The sequence below is a fragment of the Mauremys mutica genome, chromosome 11, assembly GCF_020497125.1.
Source record: "Mauremys mutica isolate MM-2020 ecotype Southern chromosome 11, ASM2049712v1, whole genome shotgun sequence".
Classification (NCBI taxonomy): domain Eukaryota; kingdom Metazoa; phylum Chordata; order Testudines; family Geoemydidae; genus Mauremys; species Mauremys mutica.
The window spans coordinates 42,269,317-42,291,854 of NC_059082.1; the positions used below are offsets into that span (position 1 = coordinate 42,269,317).

The 22,538-nt window shown below is 41.9% G+C and overlaps 1 protein-coding gene across 2 annotated transcripts in view; it reads right to left on the bottom strand.

The window, feature by feature from the left end:
- MYO9A (myosin IXA) overlaps positions 1 to 22,538 on the bottom strand; it is a 480,816-nt gene that overhangs the window by 429,786 nt on the left and 28,492 nt on the right. The window contains exon 1 of one of the 2 annotated variants that reach the window (XM_044979719.1): positions 3,428 to 3,672. The exons of the other annotated variant lie outside the window; for it this stretch is intronic. The gene's annotated coding sequence lies outside the window, so the exon portion shown is untranslated. Of the gene's footprint in view, positions 1 to 3,427; positions 3,673 to 22,538 lie in introns of those variants that run through there. 2 annotated transcript variants of the gene reach the window in all.

The following is a 22,538-nucleotide window of genomic DNA, read 5'->3' on the forward strand; positions in this document are numbered from 1 at the left end:
TCTCCCCTTTAACCAGTTCCTTATCCACCTTTCAATTTTCATATTGATCCCCATCTTTTCCCAATTTAGCTAATAATTCCCCATGTGGAACGGTATCAAATGCCTTACTGAAATCGAGGTAAATTAGATCCACTGTGTTTCCTTTGTCTAAAAAATCTGTTACCTTCTCAAGGAAGGAGATCAGGTTGGTTTGGCACGATCTACCTTTTGTAAAACCACGTTGTATTTTGTCCCAATTACCATTGACCTCAATGACCTTAACTACTTTCTCCTTCAAAAAATTTTCCAAGACCTTTCATACTACAGATGTCAAACTAACAGGCCTATAGTTACCCGGATCACTTTTTTTTCCTTTCTTAAAAATAGGAACTATGTTAGCAATTCTCCAGTCGTACAGTACAAACCCTGAGTTTACAGATTCCTTAAAAATTCTTGCTAATGGGCTTGCAATTTCATGTGCCAGTTCCTTTAATATTCTTGGATGAAGATTATCTGGGCCTCCGGATTTAGTCCTATTAAGCTGTTTGAGTTTGGCTTCTACCTCGGATGTGGTAATATCTACCTCCATATCTTCATTCCCATTTGTCATCCTACCATTATCTCTAAGCTCCTCATTAGCCTCATTAAAGACTGAGGCAACATATTTGTTTAGATATTGGGCCATGCCTAGATTATCCTTAACCTCCACTTCTTCTTTGTTTTCTTCTTATTTATATGGCTATAGAACCTTTTCCTATTGGTTTTAATTCCCTTTGCAAGATCCAACTCCGCATGGCTTTTGGTCTTTCTCACTTTATCCCTACATGTTCTGACCTCAATAAGGTAGCTTTCCTTGCTAATCCCTCCCATCTTCCACTCCTTGTAGGCTTTCTGCTTTTTCTTAATCACCTCTCTGAGATGCTTGCTCATCCAGCTTGGTCTACAACTCCTGCCTATGAATTTTTTCCTCTTTCTTGAGATGCAGGCTTCTGATAGTTTCTGCAACTTTGACTTGAAGTAATTTCAGGCCTCCTCCGCCTTTAGATCCATGAGTTCTTCAGTCCAATCCACTTCCCTAACTAATTTCCTTAATTCTTTAAAGTTAGCCCTTTTGAAATCAAAAACCCTAGTCCCAGATTTTTGTTTATCCTTCCATCTAGTTTGAACTGAATTAGCTAATGATCACTCGAACCAAGGTTGTCCCCTACAACTATTTCTTCTATGAAGTCCTCATTACGCACCAAAACCAAATCTAAAATGGCATCCCCTCTTGTTGGTTCTTCGACTATTTGGTGAAGGAATCCATCAGCTATCACATCCAGGAAAATCTGAGCCCTATTATTATTATTACTAGCACTTGTCTTCCAGTCTATATCTGGGAAATTAAAGTCTCCCATGATCACACAATTTCCATTAGTGTTTACTTCATTAAAAACATTAAAGAGGTCTCTATCCATATCCAAATCAGAGCCCAGTGGTCTGTAGCACACCCCAAGCACTATCCCAGGGGAGGCTCTAGTATCTTGCTTTCCCAATGTGATTTTTGCCCAGACAGACTCTGTCTTGTCCATTCCATCACTTATTTCTTTACAGTCTACCTCATCATTGATATACGCTACTCCACCACCTTTGCCTTTATTTCTGTCTTTCCTAAACAGCACATACCCTTCAATACCTGTACTCCAGTCATGACTACTATTCCACCATGTTTTTGTTATCCCTATAACATCTGGTTTCACTTCCTGCACCACTTCCTCCCCTGTAGAATCCCATTACCATTGCACCCAAACCCCCCCCCCCCCCACAAGCCCCTGTGCATCCAGATCCCCCACTGACCCACCGGCACCCAGAATGCCCAACACAGAGCCCCTCCGCACTTGGATCCTGCATTGCTGAGCCTGCCTGCCCACACCTAGTGCACCTAGCAGAGAGGGGCAGGGCTCTGGGTTGTTTCTGCAGCAGGCCCAGTCCTTGCACTGTGTCAGGGTTGGGTGCAGCCTCACCGCTAAGTCCGTGTCCCGGGAGGAAGCTCCACAGTGATCTCCCACCTCCGTGCAGCCAGTGGCCTGTGCTCCCCAATGCCAGGCTGGAGTCTCCACATTTATTTGACAAATAAAATTTGCAGAATTTTAAAATATTGTTGAATTTTTTTTTTATTTTTTTTGGTGCAGAATGCCCTCAGGAGTAATAATTGTGATGACCCTAAGAAGTCCTGCACCATCTGTCCCACAATGCCCTGGTCCCAGTGTCAGTGATGGGTCGAATCATAATTTTGAACACCACTATCCAGGGATCACAGAGACTGGAAGCTCACTGTTCTCATCTCCCCCCAAAAGCCTTCCACATGTTTTTGAAATGTCTTTTTCTGATTGCCCACCTTGAACAAGCACATGTACCAGCTCACCTTCGCTGCATGCATCTGACCATCTCCACACAGAGAACTACTAGATGCACTCTGCCTGGAGCAGGCAAGAAGTCATGGATAGCCTCGCCCCGTGGAGTGAAGAAGCTGGGTTGTCCAAGCACTGTTATGGAACAGCCATAGAGGACAGTGCAACAGGGGCATGACAGGGATGAACAGCAGGGCCACATGAAAGTGAAGGAACTTTGCCAGGCATACCACAAGGTGAGGGAAGGCAACCAGAAATGTGGTGCTGCCCCACACACCTGCCACTTTTACAACATATTGCATGCCATACTTCACAGTGACCCCACCAGCACCTCACAGACAACTACGGACACCATGAAGTGGAGACCTCTGCCATGAACAGCAAGGAGGAAGTAGAGCGAGGTGCAACAGGTGACTCAAACCATGCCGCAAACCAGAAACCATCTGAAACTCTGCCAGAGTCAAGTGAGTCCCAGAAGATGAGGGATAGCTCAGTGGTTTGAGCACTGGCCTGCTAAACCCAGGGTTGTGAGTTCAATCCTTGAGGAGGCCACTTAGGGATCTGGGGCAAAAATTGGTCCTGCTAGTGAAGGCAGGGGGCTGGACTCGATGACCTTTCAAGGTCCGTTCTAGGATATTGGTATATCTCCAATTATTACCTTTATTACCTTTGATTAAGGGAAAGGGCACTCAGGTAAGTGTGTACATGAATTACTTTTTATAGGGTTTTTTTTCCCCCTTTTAACTTCCCTGAAACCTCATTTCTCCCAATCTTCATCCTTCTTCCCCATTTAAAAATGGTGCCCATTCCATCCGCAAGTTTCGAGAACAGAGATATTGGACTTTTGATTGCTTTACTGGTATAACGTTACAAAATAAAATGTTAGGGAATAAATTTTAAAAAGTGTAGTGTTGAAGCCTGATTACACAGTCCACATCAGTGTCCTGTGCTCAGGTATGGAGAAAAAAAACAGAGGTAGAGGTAGAGTCAGCATCCACTTTTAATTTCTTTGGTTTATTGGGCTAGGCAGGGAGGGCCATGCAGATAATTTTGTTTACCTGAATAGGGATGACCCTTTTGTCCTCAAGAGATCTCGATGAAACTTTCATGTGGATACTTTCCAATCCTCTCCTGCAGTTTTCTAAAGAAGTCAGCCTGCCTCGTTTCTTCCACCACAATAGAAGATTTTCCACACTTCACTCTGTGATGAGTTCAGCTGGCACCATTGCACTAAACAGGACTGTAGCATATGGGCCCAGGCAGCCTCAGGACAGCAGCAGTAACTGAGTCTTCCATGCCTTTGTCACCTTCAGGAGTGAGATATTAGCCAAACTCACATTGCCTGTGAAAATAGTGCCAATATTCACTGCAATTTCCCTATACCCATACCCAGGGAGGGACATCCAATGTTTAATGCTTCCATGAAACAGAACACCAGCCCCTCATCCTCGCTAGGCCATTCTTACCATGATTTGAGCTGCGCAGTGGTGCTGTAGCAATGCACTCCAAAACTAAAGTGTCAGCCTTTTTTATTATTATTATTATTATTATGAAAGGTACATATGGGACTAATGTAAGGGAGTTTTGAGACTTATCTTTCCTTTTCTCTCGTGACAGTAAATCTAAAGGTGTATCTGTCAATTTTAATCTGAAGATCTGCTGAACATCTGACCCTGAACAGGAGCAGTAAGAAGAGGACTATGGAAGATATGTTCTGTGAGATCCTCCAATCCGCTACAGCCATGATCCACAAACACAGGTCTTGATGGGCTCATCTAAATATGACCATAGAGAAGGACTACAAATGGAGAGAACAGTTACTGCAGGAGAGGGAAAAGGACTGAGGTGCATCAGGAAATGCACCAGGACATAAGTGGTTTTCTCAGGCAACAAACTAAAAAGTTGCAGAGCAGTGTTGTTCTTCATGCACAAAGATCCCATACTCAGCAGCTTTTCCAATTCTTGGAAAACTCCAAGATCGCTGCTTCCTACCCACTACTCCCCAAATATACCACATGGAACCCTGGTGTGCATCCTTACCCTACCACTCCACGCTGCACAAGAAGAACAATAGCCACATATGCATGGATCTGTAAAAGCCACAGATCAGTGTATATGTAATCTACTACATTATAGTAGGTTTTAGATAAACAGTCAACATGTATGCCCATGTATTTCCATTTTTATTTTGGATTTTAAAGTATGGTTCTTCATGTTACATGTTGGTAGAAGTTTGTAACCATGTTTTTGTTTGCATTTTTATTTTGTTCCATGCTTCTTTGATCATAATAAAATTCAAATTTGGAAACTCAGGATATATTTATTAATTTTACACAAAACATTACAGAATTCAAAGCAGGAGACAAAGACCCAACCAGACTTAATAGATAACACTACTGTGGATGATAATTAAAATGGTCTTCTAAGGCTTCCCTCACCTGCACAGCTTCAAGTTAGCTCTTCTAATAGTCTTCGCATCTGGCTGCTCAAAATCAGCAGACACTGGTCCACCTCACCCCTTCAACACTCGTGGCAGCTTTCTCCCCTTCACCTCACAGATATTATGCAGTACATAACAGGCAGCTATAACCATGGGAATGTTTTTCTTGCTGAGATCTAATCTAGTGAGTTAACACTGCCAGCATCCCTTCAATCTACCAAAAGCACATTCAACAGTCATTCTGCACCTGCTGAGCCATTAACTGAATCTTTCCTTAGTGCTGTCCAGGTTTCCAGTTTACAGCTTCATGAGTCAGAGGAGCAAGGGATAGTCTGAATCCACCAGAATCACTACAGGCATTTCAACATTGCCAGTAATTATCCATCAGTTGGGGAAGAATGTCCCTGCTTGCAGCTTTTTGTATAGTCCCATAATCTTAAAGATGCAAGCATCATGCCCTTTCCCTCATGATCTCAGTGAAATGTCCCCAGTGATCAACTAGCACATGCATAACCAAGACAAAAATAACCCTTTGTGTTGATTTACTCACTGGCAAGGTGAGCTGTTGTTAGAATAGGGATATGCATGCCCTCTATCACCCCCCACTGCTGCAAATCCATCCAGTAGTGTTCTGTACATTATCAAGAGTCAGAGTGCTGTGTAGCAGGACACACTTCATGGCCTTACACTTTTGGGTGTCAATAACCCCCACTGTGGATTTTCCACTGATTGCCCACTGACCAATAGCAATTCTGCGCTGCAAGTTTCCAGAGTGCAATCACCCTTTGCTTTTTCACTGCAGCTTGTGTTCTCATGTCCTTGCACTGCTGCTCTGAGTCAAGCTTGGCACACAGATCAAGGAACATGGCCTTTTGCATCCAAAATCCCAAACCTGCATTATGATGCAATCACACCAATCAGTGCTAGTTTCTCAGGCCCACAGGCAGCAATCCTACATGGGGAGCTGTTCAATGAATACCAGCAATGATTTTATGACCATCAGCATCCAGCTGTTGAGCTCAAATATCTGTCTCTTCCTCACTAGAACCCTGAATGTAGCAGTAGCCCACAAAACACTACAAAAATGTCTCACAAGACACACAGAGCCAGATGGCAACACACTGGAATACCTACCTGTGATGTTACACTCCATATTATTTACGGAAATATGCTTATGATATGGATATGACATAACTGAGATGTACTTTATGGAAGATGAGTCTTGTGAGACATTTTTGTAGTGTTATGTGGGCTACTGCTACATTCAGGGTGAGTATCCAATTTATATGACTATCATTTCTGTATCTGAAGTTAGGAATATTGACTATGTATCTGTATTTCAAATGGGTTACTTCAGGGGTCACCCCCAACTATACCTTCAGATACAACACTGAGAAAGCCAGACAGTGCTAATGGCCCATTAGCAAGGACAATGGACTGTAAAGGAGCTTAGTCTCTCTGTGGAAGCTGGAGACAGCCTACGAGTAATGGCTGCCACAGCCTTGCAGAGACATGGGTCTGAGTCACCTGGTACTGGACATCTCTCCTCCCCTTTTGGAATGCCAGTGTTTTTCCACTGGAAGACAAAGGGTTCCTGCCTTACACAAGAGCTATATAAGGCAGGGGAGTGACATCATCAACGTTCTCCTCTGCCTCCCCACCCAAAGAGAGACTGAAAAACACCTGGAAGCAAGAGCTGAACTGGGGGAAGAAGGGCTGAGCCCAAGCTGGAAGGGTGTCTAGCTTGTGAATAACACCCGAGGTCTCAAGCTGGAGACCAGTGCAACTGCCTTTCAAGACTTTCTGTAATCTGCCTGCAACAATATATAGGGTAAGAAATTACTATTTGTAACCAATTTCTTTAGTTAAACAAGCTTAGTTTGCATGTTTTGTTTTATTTGCTTAGGAATCTGCTTTATTCTGTTTGCTCTCTCTTTAACCACTTAAAATTCACCTTTTGTAGTTAATAAACTTATTTCTTGTTTATAATATAACCCATTTGTGCAATTCATAATGGGGCCGGGGGGAGAAGAGGCTGTGCATACCTTTCTCCACATTGAAGGAGGAGGCGGATTTCATAATATACCTTTGGGTCTGCATTCCAAGTGCTGGGGCAAGTCCCTTAAGATGAGTCTTCCCAAAACTGATCTCAGTGTCTGTTTTGTTCTGTAGTTCGGTGTGGCCTTGCCTGTGTGTGTGTTGGAGCAGGCTTAATAGCCTGGCTCAGCAAGTCAGGCAAAAAGGGTGCCTAGGCTGGCAGAACAGACGGGCTCAGCAGTATCCCAGTACACTAAGTGGCATCTTGAAGGTGGGCAACCTGTCACATTACCCATGGTGCACTGCATTTTCCATTGATGCAAGCGCTCCTGGTGAGTACGTGCACTGCCAACAGATGCACCTCAGTGTTGCATGCACCCAAACAATATACAGACTTCATCGGCTGTACACCAATGTAACTTGCATGGACCAAACTTTCTAGTGTAGACGTGGCCGTAGTCATCAAGGGCTGAAAAAGAGAAAGCTCCATGTTGAGAGGAATTTTGAAGGGTTGGTGATCTCAGACTGTCAGAGCAAATGTGCTGCTTCCAGGAAAAATAGTCTGTATCAGCAAAAACAACAAGGAGTACTTGCAGCACCTTAGAGACTAACAAATGTATTTGGGCATAAGCTTTTGTGGGCTAAAACCCACTTCATCAGATGTATGGAGTGGAATGTATCCAAGCGAAGTATGTAAGAAGAAAGAAAAGTGTTTGCTGAGAACCAAGTTAGAGGTAGAATATAGTGAAATACTAAAACGACATTTTACTCACAACAATCTTAACAGGTGCACAAAAAGGAGATTTACAAAAAGTAATTTACTGTAAAATAAAACAATCCATTTAGAATCAGTTTTATAAAAGGATCTAGTGCAAAGCGTAAGACAAGGCTCCAGAACAGCTTAGATGGGCCCTCCAGGAATGTCCTCAAACCACCCTAAATCAGACGATCAATATCAAACCTGTAGGTTACAACTGACAACAGAAGTACTTTGAGACACTTCAATACAGCATTTGAGAGTAGGGGTAGTGCAAGGATCCCGGACCCAGAAAGCTACTCTAAGCAAGACACTGTTGCTTATTCAACCATTTTATATAATGTTCCTTTGGCATATTCATAACATAGAGAACACTATAATATGTTTACGTATTAATTGAGGATGAGATTTAATATTTGGAAATACTTTTTGGAGTAATATGTTCTTCCCTTGTAAATGATCAAGTCACCCTGTAACATTCTCTTTGTTAAGCTAAATAGAGTTCCTTGAGTTTATCAATATAAGGCATGTTTTCTTATCCTTCAATCATTCTCACACCTCTTCTCGGAACTCTCTCCAATTTATCAACATCCTTCTTGAATTACTGACACAAGAACCGGACACAATATTCCAGTAGTAGTCTCACTTGTGACAAATACAGGGGTAATATAACCTCCCTGCTCCTACTTGAGATTCCCTTGTTTATACATCTAAGGATCGCAATAGCTGTTTTGGCCACAGTGTCACACAAGGAGTTCATGTTCAGCTGATTATCCAGTTTTCAGAGTCTCCGTTTCCCAGGATATACACTCTATGGTGAGAAATATATTGTCAAGGAAACTAGGTAAATAAATCCTCAACCACTGAGAGGAGAACATACCCCTACCAAAGACAAATTATATGTTCAAGAGTAAGTCATTTTTATCTTGGACAATGTCATAAACAGATAATTAAGGGTTAAGGGCTCTTTTACCTGTAAAGGGTTAACATACAGTACCTGATGACCACCTGACCGAAGGACCAATCAGAGATAAGATTTTTTCAAATCTCTGTGGAGGGAAGACATGCTGGTCCTCACTTTGAAACCCCACAGTTTCAAGTGAGGGTGCAGACCATGACATGGTGGCAGCGGAGTTTCGAACCCATTGTTACAAGGAGTTTTTTTCAGCTGGGCTACGCTGAAAGGAGCTATTCTCTTTTTCTAGAGCAGGAAAGCAACCTGAGAGAAGAGGGAGTTTACAAGTATTCCTTTTCTAACTGGTATTGTTAGAAGCAGTTTCAGCCAGGTTGGCTGGAGGGAATTAAGTTTTCCAGCAGGCTTTGTTGGAAGCAGTTTTTCTTTCTTGTTGCTTGAACAGGCAGCTTGAGTAAAAGGCAGTTTTGAAGCAGTTTTCAGGGTTAGAAGTATTTTCAGTTTTTTGCAGGGCTTTCTGTTACAAAGCCCTCCTGCGGAGCGGTGCTATCGTCCATTGTGATACGAGGTACCACTCAGGATTCCTTGGGTGGGGGGAGGTGCTCCTCGGAGCTCATCCCGTCCAACAGGGAAAACAGGTTTGGTGAGGAGACAAAGATCCTGAAGCCGGTTTTTTTTTCCTGTGACTTTTGGAATGCAGAAGGCAGGAAGGGTTTGGTGAGGAGACAGAAACCCTCCTGCCAGGTTTTTTTTTTTCTCCTGGGTCTTTTGAAATGCTCAAAAGGCAGGAGAACACAAATCCCTGAGAGGATTTACTACACTTTTCTCGCAGGTACTAAGTAGCACCAGCCGGTCAGCTGGGCTTATTAGTACCACAGCTCAGAAGGAGAGGAAGATTGTTTTTTTGGAAACAGATTTTCAGCTGGGTTTCGCTGAGGGAAATAAGGTTCTCCACAGAGTGGCGCCTAGCTTCCTTCCCCTGAATCCACAGGTAAGGAACTTAACCAAGTCCTGAACTTAAAAAGAGTTTATTAAGAGAACAAAAAGAAAATACAGAATCTCTATGAGCCCAAGCTGGACACTCATAGGGGATAACCTTATTAATCTCTGGAGAGAATTCCCCCTCCCCCCTTTCTCAGTAAAAGCAATAACAGCAAACAGGAATAAAGCATTTCCTTTAGCAAACACACAATTGCAAATATAGAAATCAAATCATAAGACTAATTCGCCTTTCTAATTAATACTCACTATTAATTAGTAGAAACTACTCCAGGAGAACTTGGAGACATGACTGGTCTCTTCTAGATTCAAAAGAGTTCCTGAGACAAACAAAGAAAAAAAACAGACAAAAGCTTCCCTCCACAGAGATTTGAAAAAAATCTTATCTCTGATTGGTCCTTCGGTCAGGTAGTCATCAGGTACTGTATGTTAACCCTTTACAGGTAAAAGAGCCCTTAACCCTTAACTATCTGTTTATGACAGACAACAATAAAATCTAAAATTTACTGGTATCAAACTAACAGTTGTATTTCTGCAGCCTCAAAAATAAGGTGGCAAATAAAGCAAAATATGATTCATGTTACCATTCCTAAGCTGTACAACAAATTGTAGGTCTCTGAAAATATTTAAAAAACCTTATCTGAGCTGGTATTAAACAGAAGAAATAAGTCAGACCAAAGATGATCAGTTTGTGCAAGTACACTACCATATTTTTTACCATAAAACATTTTTGGTTGCTGCAAATGGACAATATGTGAAACAATCAGTTCTCAGAAAACATGGGGAAAAAATCAAAACAGATCAAGGTGATCAAAAAGAATCAAAATGAGTTTTTATTATTAAAGTACAGAAACTATGTAAACCCTACACTCTGCATAGTTTTTAATACACTGTAAGTGCTCAAAATAAATAATAAACCCTAAATTATAAAAGCTGTTCAGACATGGAGCTAGCTACAAAGGTCATCTCTGACCCTTACTGCAGGCAACTTCTTTAAGTTATAGAACTCTTTTCATAGCACAGAAAGCCAACTGTACACCAGATAAACTAACGTGATGGTATAATAGTCCATTTTACTGACTGCCCAAAACAGTATGACTGATGTGTGTGTAAACCTGTTAGTGTTAAAAACCTTTTCTCTTATTATGCTGTGTTCCTGCTGTTGAAATTATACAATACTTTGTTTTGAAAAGGCTGTTTTGGGTCACTGTATTCACCACTAGCCAAAGATCTCAAAGGGAAAACTTGAAGGTAGCCAAACCCAGTTGGACCTGATGCCCATTCATAGTTGGTACACAGAGTCCTGTCTAATAGTGCCCCAGGCCCTGGCTAAGAGTGGGAAAATCACACTAACAGGTATGCCCAGACAGACTAGAACATTAAGGGGCAGCTATCTCTGAACTGAGACAGTCTTCTCCCATTTACACTTTTACCTTATTTAGTGACTAACATAGCTGTTGTTCTTTACCTTTTGCATCAATCTACGAGCATTGAAATACTTCATCCTTTTATTTCCTGTCCAGAGTATGCTGCTGAGTGAAGGATGGCGTGTGGCTGAACATCAGCCAAAGTGCAGATTGCTGCTAGCAGCTCAGGGGCAGAAATAAGAGAAGCTACAGCTTCAACGAGTACATTCCCAGGCTGAACAGACTGCACATAAAGATTTGGCAGCAGAGACCTTAAGAGTTGCTCCAGATAGAATATTACAAGCTTTTCCTCTCTGGTTCCATCTCTAGCTCCTTAAACTAGAAAAGAATCAAAGCAGGTATTTTAAAAGAGGAGTAAAATACTGACTTCACACTAACTAAAATTATCTAACATAGCAGCTATCACTGTCACTTGTGTTCTCACTTTCCTCGTCAGCAGCAGGAAGCAAACCTATTACATGTAAAAAAGGAATCTGATCAGCTGAAGATCATGGGACCTGTGCAATCCCATTGATCACCAGTCCACCTGCATTATTGTCAACCAAAGAGAAGACTAACCACAGCACTCTAACAGTGGCAAGAGTCAGAAAAAAATTACTTACTTCACACTGGCCTTAGGATACTTAACACTCAATTCATTAATTCTGATCCTAGGAAAGGAAAATTTAATTTTTTCAACTTGGTGGGCTTTTTTAATTATTATTATATTTCAATGCAGTTACCTTTGCCATTTTCTCAGCCAAGAGCAACTAAAAATAGTCCACAGGAAACCAGTGTAGTTTCCTGAATACAAAGTTTACTGAGAATTATAGGTAGTGGAGAAAGTTAAAACAGGTTATGAAATTTTTACTAGGCTAAACACATAGTAGATAAAACAATGACCTTCATGAGAGTTAAGTATCAGAGGCGTAGCCGTGTTAGTCTGGATCTGTAAAAAGCAACGAAGAGTCCTGTGGCACCTTATAGACTAACAGAAGTATTGGAGTATAAGCTTTCGTGGGTGAATACATATTTCTGTTAGTCTATAATGTGCCACAGGACTCTGTCGCTTTTCGTTAGAGTTGCGGTTAAATATTACAACTGTGTGAAGATTACACAAAATTACACTAATATCTTGTATAAACTAAAAATGACAAATCCTTATCAAAGTGGTAAAATTATTCCCATTCTGTACTCTGTTCAGCATCTAGTTATAGACATTTTGCACACTTGTGTATAATTTTCAAATTTAGAATATCTGGAGTTAGGGAACTAAATCCTTATTTAGATACCCAGATGAAATTGGTCTGATTTTCAGAGGTCCTTAGCACCTACAGGTCCCCACCTACAGGGGGAGGGATAGCTCAGTGATTTGAGCATTGGCCTGCGAACCTAGGGTTGTGAGTTCAAGCCTTGAGGGGGCCACTTAGGGATCTGGGGCAAAAATCAGTACATGGTCCTGCTAGTGAAGGCAGGGGGCTGGACTTGATGACCTTCCAAGGTCCCTTCCAGTTCTAGGAGATTGATAAATCTCCAATTATTATCTATTATCTAATAACTTTCAATGAAATACTTGCATTTGAATGGATAATTCTAACCTGGTATTTTAAAAGGCCACAAACTCTAAAGCAGAAAGCGTGTACTTTTCTAATTCACTTTATTAGTGAATTATATGGTAGTATTCAAATTACATCTGGGAAGTGGTATTCTATAACATCCGAATTTATGTTTTGGTTTTTTATTTTGTTTTAAGTGTATACATCAACACATATATGCACCAGGGTGAAAGCAACCCTGAATTCCATTTTAAAGTTTACAAATAAGCGTGAATGCTGTACTTAGCCACTTGCTACAGTTAGTATAAAAATAATTTAACTAAGAGCAATGCTGTGAAATTTCACTAGCTTAAATACTGTCCATTAGTTGTGCTGAATGATTATATTTATCTTGCATTTGTTGTAGATTTTGATCAAACAGTGCCATCACTGCCAATCTTCTTAAAAATCAGCCTATCCAAGCATTAGGCTATTTTATATGGACAGCAGGTACATACTTGAAGTGCTAATGACTTTATAGAAAATAACTTTACTGAATTAAGTGTCTTAGTGTAAAAATGTCCTGCCTGCTCTAAAGCATCCCCAAGTAACAAATAAATTTTCATCCCTGGGTTCTGTCAAACAGTTTACAAAATTCATATCTATTATTTTTGCATAACACAAAAGCTCCAGGGAGTATCGAGGCCCCACTGTGCTAAGCACTTTTCAAACATTTAAGAGACCATCTCTACCTTAAACAGCTTGTGATCTAGGGTACAATAGGTCAGCGGTTCTCAAACTTCATTGCACCGCGACCCTCTTCTGACAACAAAAATTACTACACAACCCCACGAGGGGGGACCAAAGCCTGAGCTTGCCTGAGCCTTGCTGCCCCAGTGAGGGATCCAAAGCCAGAGCCCCAATGCCCCAGGCAGGGGAGGAAGGCAAAGCCAAAACCCAAGGTCTTCAGCCCTGGGCAGGTGGCCTGTAACCTGACACCTCCCATCCAGGGCTAAAGCAGAAGCCTGAGCCCTGCTACACAGGGCTGAAGCCCTCGGGCTTCGGTCCCAGGTAGTGGGGCACGGGCTACAGCTATGACCCCAGGGCCCCAGCAAGTCTAACACTAGTCCTGGAGACCCCATTAAAACGGGGTTATGACCCACTTTGGGGTCCCAACCCACAGTTTGAGAACTGCTGCAATCGGTAGATGAAACAATTGCGGGAGGGGACCCTTAAAAAGGTAAGAGCAAAAGCTTGTTTCATGTAGTGGAGAAACAAAGTGACAAATGGTTAAGCAGCAGCATTTTGAACGCATTTGAGGGGCAAAACCAAAGATGAGGTTACAGTAATTAAGGTACAAGATGAATGGTTGAATGAAGGTCTTGCTGGTGAGCACAAGAAGAAAACCTGGGTTTTGGAGATGTTGCGCAGGAAAAATTGGCAAGACTTAGACACAGCCTAGGGGGGTGTAGGTCTGAGGCAGGGGTCGGCAACCGTTCAGCAGTGGTGTGCCGAGTCTTCATTTATACACTCTAATTTAAGGCTTCGCGTGCCAGTAATACATTTTAACATTTTTTTAGAAGGTCTCTCTATAAGTCTATAATATATAACCAAACTATTGTTATATGTAAACAAGGTTTTCAAAATGTTTCAGAAGCTTTATTTAAAATTAAATTAAAATGCAGATCTTATCAGTTTAGTGTGATCCTTGCCCTTGCTTTTCCTTGCTGAGTTTTCCAATGTCTGGTGGCACCTATTTAGATACTTTAAGCTGCACACAGGCTTCTGAATGATCACTTGTTAACCGGCTCTGAGAGGGACAGAGGACAGATTTCATGTGTGAAAATACCTGTTCACACAGGTATGTGGATCCAAATGCTGAAAGCATTGGAAATGCAATTTTCTTCAAACAGTTAAATTTCACTGACAGGGACATCCAGCAGGTCAGAACAGAGGCCCCATGATCTCTCTCAGTAGTTTCAAGTGCGCTCTGCAGATGCACAAATTCTGAGCTTTTTAACTGAAGATGTCATTACTCATTCAACACCCATCCACTGAAATACAGACAAATCCAAGTCACTTTTGTTGAACTTTTCAGGTTTAATTAGAAAAGAAAGCATTGGGCCAAATGTCTGGAAATCTTAAAATCAGTCAGAAAATTCTGATTCCAGTTCTTGCATGTACTTTCCAATCTCATTGACATTGACAGTGCAACATGTCGATAGCTATTTTATGAGTTGGAAGTAGCAGAAAGTAGAAATTTGAATATCCCTGGAAAATACTGCTAGTTTCACAACAAATGCTTTCCAGGCTTCATAAAGATCCAGAACTGTTTGCCCTGCACCCTGGAGACAGAGGTTGACTTCATTTAGGTAAGCGGAGATATGCGTTAGAAACATGAGCTTACACAGCTATTTGTCATCATCCAGTTCGGGGTAGTTTTGTTCTTTTTCCAACAAAAAAGCCTGGATTGCATCAAAACAGTTTACAAAGTGCACCAAAACCTTGCCATGACTTAGCCACCGGATGTTGCTGTGAAGTGGGATGTCGTTATAAGCACTGTCCATCTCTTCTAGCAGTGCTTGAAACTGTCTGAGAGTCAAAGCAGATCAAGCAACAAGGAAATTCACAATTCGCACCACTATTCGCACATTATTAAGCTCTGAATTAGACATTTTAGTACACAGGTTTTCTTGATGGATGATACAGTGAAATTTGACTGTTGGATGGCCAATTTGATCTTCAAGTAACTTTACAAATCCCTTCTGTTTTCCGACCATGGCAGGAGCACCATCTGTTGTCACACAAAATATTTTTCTGACGTCAACTCCTCGTTCTCCAAAATGGTTTACAAAACTTTCCAGTACATCTTCCCCCTCTGTTGTGCCATGCAGGGGTTTTAGGCAACAAAGTTCCTCTTGGATTTCATCGGAAGCACAATATCTTGCAACAACTGCCAAATGCAGAACGTCGTTTATATCCACGCTCTCATCAACTGCAACACTAAACACTGCTGTGTCTTTCAATGCAGTCGTCTGCTTTTCCTTAATGTTTTCTGTCATTTCACTTATGCGTCTCTCAACTGTTCTGGCAGAGATGGGCAGTTCTTTTATTCTAGATATGATTGTATCTTTATTTGGCAAATCACTGAACAAAATCTCCGAACCGCTGAGAAAAACTTATTTTATATATTCCCCATCTGTAAACGGCATTCTGTTTTTTGCAATGCACTGTGCAATCTTGTAACTTCCTTCTGTAACTTGATTTTTACTTACACTTAAGCTTTTAAAAACACTGCTTTGCTTCTCCTAGGCTGCTACTGCCTTTTTGATTGATTCAATCTTATCTGCTTCATCAAGAAAGGTTTTCTCGTGCTTCATTTCAAAATGTCGAACACTTGATGTGCAACACTTTCATAACAGAAAGCACAAATAGCACGGTCCTTCTTTTCAATAAATCCAAATGCATCTGTCCAGGCAGGCTGAAATGATAGGACATCTAGCTTCGTTTTCTTAGGAGCTGCCATTTTGTCAAATGTTCCCTTCAACTTTCAGTGGGGAAAAAAATGGCGATAGAAGGCAGGCACAAGGTCAGACACAGTGTGGTCTGATAGAAGCAATTTTAAGATGGGGGTGCTGAGCTGCACCCGCTCTTGCCTTGTGTGCAACCCTCAATGTCCCAGGCTGGGGGCAGTGGGCTACAGCGGGGAGGCTGCAGAGCAGTGATCTAAGGCCAGAAGCAGAGCCCAGGGTGGCCTGCTGGGACTCCAGGCCAGAAAACAGGCTGAGCAAGGCTGGAGATCCAGACCCCGGCTGGCAGGAGGTCAGCGGCTGGAACCCCAGATCAGCAACTGAGCTGAGTGGAGCTGGCAGCTGGTAGGGCTGAGCAGGGCCGGAGGCCTAGACCCTGTCTGGCAGGGGCCTGCGCAAGGTGAGTGGGGCTGCGACTGAGCAGCCCTGCTCTGGGGTTTCGGCTGCTGGCTCCTGCCAGCTGGGGTTTCAGCCCCCTGCCAGCCTGGGGTTCCTTCCCCCAGGCCAGCAGCGGGTGCTGAGTGGGGCTGTGGCAGGGGGGACCCCGGCTGGCAAGGGGCCAAGCAGCGGGAACCCCAGAGCAGCGGCAGGCTAAACGGTTCAGCCTGCCCCACGTTCCATCAAAAAAATCGGTTCGCATGCCACCTTTGGCACGCATTCCGTAGATTGCCAACCCCTGCACTAAGATAAGCATTCTCCAACTTCACACCATAAACAGGTGTGTATGAAGGTAGCCAAATATAGGAGAAAGTGCAATTAATATTTGAAGAGAAAGAACTTTTTGTTTCCTTACTTTCTGGGTCGCAGGGCTTGTCTGCACAGCGCAGCAAAGCACGCCAGAAGGGTGTGATCTGTAAAGCGCACTAATGTGTTGTGCTCTAACTGCCCCGTGTATATCCTATTGGTGCATTCTAAAATGTACCTAGTTTGAATTAATGTCATGCAAAGTAGGTACCTTTGTCATCTCCTTGTACACAAGCCCCCAAATTCCATTACTCTCAGAGTACCAAGGAGTTGATAGGACATAGAATCACAGAATATCAGGGTTGGAAGGGACCTCAGAAGGTCATCTAGTCCAACCCTCTGCTCAAAGCAGGACCAATTCGTATACAGAGGAGATACTTGAGTCAAGTCACCTGGTGATATTTTATAGAATTCCATCCCGCATCCCAATTCCCACAGGACAGTTATATTTTCTGAAGCAAGCTGTCTTCTAGCAAGACCTCAAGTAATTGCTGTCCACTCCTTAGAAAAACAAGGAAATCCTCCCTTCCCGTGTATCCCAATCTGTCCCATTAAGGAGCGAGAACAGACACTATCAGAAGGAAGATTTATTCTGATCTTTATTCTGTGACATCCTGGATGTTTGATTACAAAACACCAATTCCGATGGAGAGATCGGGACTGTCAATATTTAACCAGGGATTTCCAAAATTGAAGTACTAAACCTGAAGGGAAGGGCAGACCCTTCATTAGAAGACATACAGTAGCACAAAGAACTTGAGTGTGAATCACCCCAACAGAACAGTTTTGTGATCTGAAATATCTTTGAAGGCTATATCTAATTTATCCCCAGACAGACATGAACTTTTAAAAGCAGTGGTTTTCAACCTTTTTAGGTTGTGCACCCATTCCAAATAATGTAGTCTACTGCAAACCCCCACCTGAGATAGGGTCATAATATACCTATGATTACATTGCCAAGTCTTACTAAATAAAAAACGCGTTATTTGCCATTACAGGATTTTTCTCACATGCCCCTGACGAGAGCTCGCATCCCCTAGTTTGCAAACCACTGCTTTAAAGGAATAGGGGTCAACAAACATGTGGACAAGGGGGATCCAGTGGACATAGTGTACTTAGATTTCCAGAAAGCCTTTGACAAGGTCCCTCACCAAAGGCTCTTACATAAATTAAGATGTCATGGGATAAGAGGGAAGATCCTTTCATGGATTGAGAACTGGTTAAAGACAGGGAACAAAGGGTAGGAATTAATGGTAAATTCTCAGAATGGAGAAGGCTAACTAGTGGTACTCCCCAAGGGTCAGTCCTAGGACCAATCATATTCAACTTATTCATAAATGATCTGGAGAAAGGGGTAAACAGTGAGGTGGCAAAGTCTGCAGACGATACTAAACTGCTCAAGACAGTTAAGACCAAGCAGACTGTGAAGAACTTCAAACAGATCTCACAAAACTAAGTGATTGGGCAACAAAATGGCAAATGAAATTTAATGTGGATAAAAGTAAAGTAATGCACATTGGAAAAAATAACCCCAACTATATATACACAATATGATGGGGGTTAATTTAGCTACAACTAATCGAGAAAGATCTTGGAATCATCATGGATAGTTCTCTGAAGACGTCCACGCAGTGTGCAGCGGCAGTCAAAAAAGCGAACAGGATGTTAGGAATCATTAAAAAAGGGATAGAGAATAAGACTGAGAATATCTTATTGCCCTTATATAAATCCCTGGTACGCCCACATCTTGAATACTGCGTACAGATGTGGTCTCCTCATCTCAAAAAAGATGTACTGGAATTAGAAAAGGTTCAGAGAAGGGCAACTAAAATGATTAGGGATTTGGAATGGGTCCCATATGAGGAGAGATTAAAGAGGCTAGGACTTTTCAGCTTGGAAAAGAGAAGACTAAGGGGGGATATGATAGAGGTATAAAATCATAAGTGATGTGGAGAAAGTGAATAAGGAAAACTTATTTACTTGTTCCCATAAGAACTAGGGGCCACCAAATGAAATTAATGGGCAGCAGGTTTAAACAAATAAAAGGAAGTTCTTCTTCACATAACCCACGGTTAACCTGTGGAACTCTTTGCCTGAGGAGGTTGTGAAGGCTAGGATTATAACAGGGTTTAAAAGAGAACTAAATAAATTCATGGAGGTTAAGTCCATTAATGGCTATTAGCCAGGATGGGTAATAAATGGTGTCCCTAGTCTCTGATTGTCAGAGGGTGGAGATGGATGGCAGGAGAGAGATCACTTGATCATTACCTGTTAGGTTCACTCCCTCTGGGACACCTGGCATTGGTCACTGTCGGTAGACAGGATACTGAGCTGGATGGATCTTTGATCTGACCCAGTATGGCCATTCTAATTTTTATGTTCTTATGCTAAAATAACTTGGAGAAAAAACATTTTCTGCCCACAAGAGTAGCAGATTTTGTGAGGGTAAATGGTGCATGTTACAGGGGAGCAGACATGGAAGATTCCTAAAGAGAGACTATCCCACAGACTCAGCTTGCACTCTAGCAAAGTCCTCTTTCAGCCAGGTCTTGAAAGCACAGGGCACTCCTTTGATATGCTGCCAGAAGCTGCCACAAGGAAGCAAGCAAGCCTAGGGCTGAGTCACAGGACTGGCAGAAGGAACCTGCCAGTGTGCGCTGAACAGTGTGACTGCAACTGTGGGCTTCTCCCCTCTCCTTTTTCTCCATTCATTCACCCAAAATGCTTCCAAGTTTTGGACATGCTGGAAGACAGAAAAGAAAATCAAAAACTTACTTCCAAAAAGGCAAAGTCTGCAGAATGCTGCCTTTTACCAGAAAGACAGGAGAAAAACTGGGATAAGAGTAGGAGTTCAGCTGGCTGAATGACACCAAATAAATTATTGGCTGCTAACCAGTGCATGAGAGTTTATTATTTCTACTTCTATTCCAATGGAACTGAGATCCGGAAATACACAGCACTTAAGCATCTGTTCATAGAGTTTCAAATGTTAGCTAATTCAAAGTAGAGGAAAGAAATTCAGAAAAGCTTAACTTCAAACCTTAAGATATATTGAAGAAAACGATCACCCCCAAAACAGGGACAAAAACATGGCCAAAATGGTTTTATATTTCTACTTATATAATATGTACAGTATAGATTATATAGGTTATACACTCAAGATGCTTCTTTTAATACCTTTATATCAATGAAGTTTTAAAATACTTGCTCAATTACTCTTTCATGTAAAAGATCCATTTTGTTAAATAATGTCAAAGGATGTTATGTTGGTTCTTTTCATAGACTTCACTCCTATGACTTACTGACATTCAACAACAGGAATCAAAAAGAGGAATCACAAGAAAAAGGGAAGCGGTCTTGCTGTCTTCTTTTAAACTACATTTGGATGGACTGGCAAATAAAACTACAAATTTGATAACACTATTTACTTAAAAATCAATGTGAAAAAAGTTACAAGATTTCATTTGCTATAGCCACTGGCACAATTCTAAGACAGTACATTTGAAAATTCACTCACTGCTTTTTTATTATTTTTATCTATTCAACCCAACTACTAATTTAAAGGAAACAGTGCTGGATGCTCTAATTGACCCTGTTCTCTTCCTTCCCTAGTTTGTCTCTATAATTAGCCCTTTCTAGCTCAGCCAGTAAACAGCATCAGAAACTGGTCTTTTTTGAACCACACCCTACCAGCCACAGCAACTGGCTCATATTGTTTCCCCACATCAGCATATACTTCAGGATTAACTACTTCCTAACTGGTTTTTGAATGTTATGATTTCTGATGTCAGATTTGTGTCCATTTATTCTTTTGCATAGAGACTGTCCAGTTTGGCCAATGTGCATGGCAGAGGGGCATTGCTGGCACATGATGCCACCATGTGTGCTTCCAGTATACTCTTCCTTCATATTCTCTCTCAAGGAGGGATTGATACCTCTTCAAAAAGTATGGCCAATAACAAAGCTGTGATTTGAGCCCTCTGGCTCTACACTTGGGCTGAAACTTCTTGAGCTCAAGTTTTAAAAACTATTTTTTCATGAGAAATTCCTTGAACTCCCTAACCAAGTCCTCAGTGATACAGATTACAAGTCTTGGCTGTCTTACTTTCAAAAGACCACCTCACTCCTTTGATTCCACAGAGGGGACATAATTCTTTTCAGAAGTGTCTTTTGAGGATTTTGGGTCCAGAAATAAATAAAGCTGGCTGTTGGGCATATTTGCTATTAGCATTTGTGGATGGGTTATATGCCACTGTAGGCAATTTAATCATCCATTCTCCAAGAAACTTACCAAACTCAGTCTTAAAACAAGTTAGGTTTGTCCACCATGTGTCAGCAATGCCCCTCTGCCATGTACATTGGCCAAACCAGACAGTTTCTCCGCAAAAGAATAAATGGACACAAATCAGACATCAGGAATCACAACATTCATACTTCCTCACTGAGATTCTGAGGCATGTCAAAGGCAAATGTGTTTCTTTTGTTATTTCTGGGGATGGAGTCAACAACAACACATCTTTTGAAATATAACAATTTAGAAAGCTGAACTATTTCACATTTTGCTTGTGTTTATTCACAAAAATTATTACAGAAAAATATTTAGAGCTTGTCTATGTCAAGAAAATGTGTAAGTGGTGTAACTACACTTGTGTACAATTCACTCTAGTGGAAATTTCTCTAATGTATAATATGCAGAGAACAAATCAGGTTTACAGAGCAAATGAGGCTGTTGTCTCTAGGAAGAACCCAGATCTCTCTCACTCTGAAAATGGGAAGACACAGATTCATAGATTCCAAGGCAAGAAGAAACCATTGGGATCATCTAGTCTGACCTTCTGTATAACACAGGCCATGGAACTTGCCCAAACTAATTCCCAGAGAAGATCTTTTAGAAAAACTTCTAATCTTGATTTAAAAATCACCAGTAATTAAGAATCCACCATGACCCTGGGTAAATTGTTCCAATGGTTAATTATTCTGACTGTTAAAAATTTTTGCCTTATGTCTAGTCTCAATTTGTCTAACTTCAACTTCGAGCTGTTGGCTTGTATTATACTTTTCCCTGCTTCACTGAAGAACGCATTATTAAGCATTTGTTTGCACGTGGGTACTGACAGACTGTAATCAAGTTACCCCTTAACCTACTCTCTGTTCAGCTAAACAGAGGGCGCTCCTTGAGTCTGTATCTGTAAGGTATGTTTTCTAATTCATAATCATCCTCGAGGCTCTTCTCTGAAGACTCTTCAATTTATCAATCTTCCTGAATTAAGGACACAAGTACTGGACACTATTCCCAGCTGCCGTTGCAGTAGTGCCAAATACAGAGGCAAAATAACCTCTTTACTGCTACTCATGATTCCCCTGTTTATGCAACTAAGCAGGACCGGCTCCAGCTTTTTTGCTGCCCCAAGCGGCGAAGGGGGTGGGGGGAGAGATAAAGCCGTGATCGGCAGCACTTCAGTGGCTGCTCTACTGTGCCACTTCATTCTTCGGTGGCAATTCAGCGGCCGGTCCTTCCCTCCAAGAGGGATCGAGGGACCCGCCGCCAAATTGCCACCGAAGACCTGGACGTGCCCCTTTCCATTCGCTACCCCAAGCACCTGTTTCCTGCGCTGGTGCCTGGAGCCGGCCCTGCAACCAAGGATTGTGTTAGCCATTTGGCCACAGTCCTGCTCTGGGAGCTCATGCTCAGCTGATTAACCATCACGACCCCCAAATCTTTTTCAGGGTCACCGCCTTCCTAGGATAGCATCCCCCATCTTGTAAGTATGGCCTACATTCTTTGTTCCTAGATGTATACATTTGACC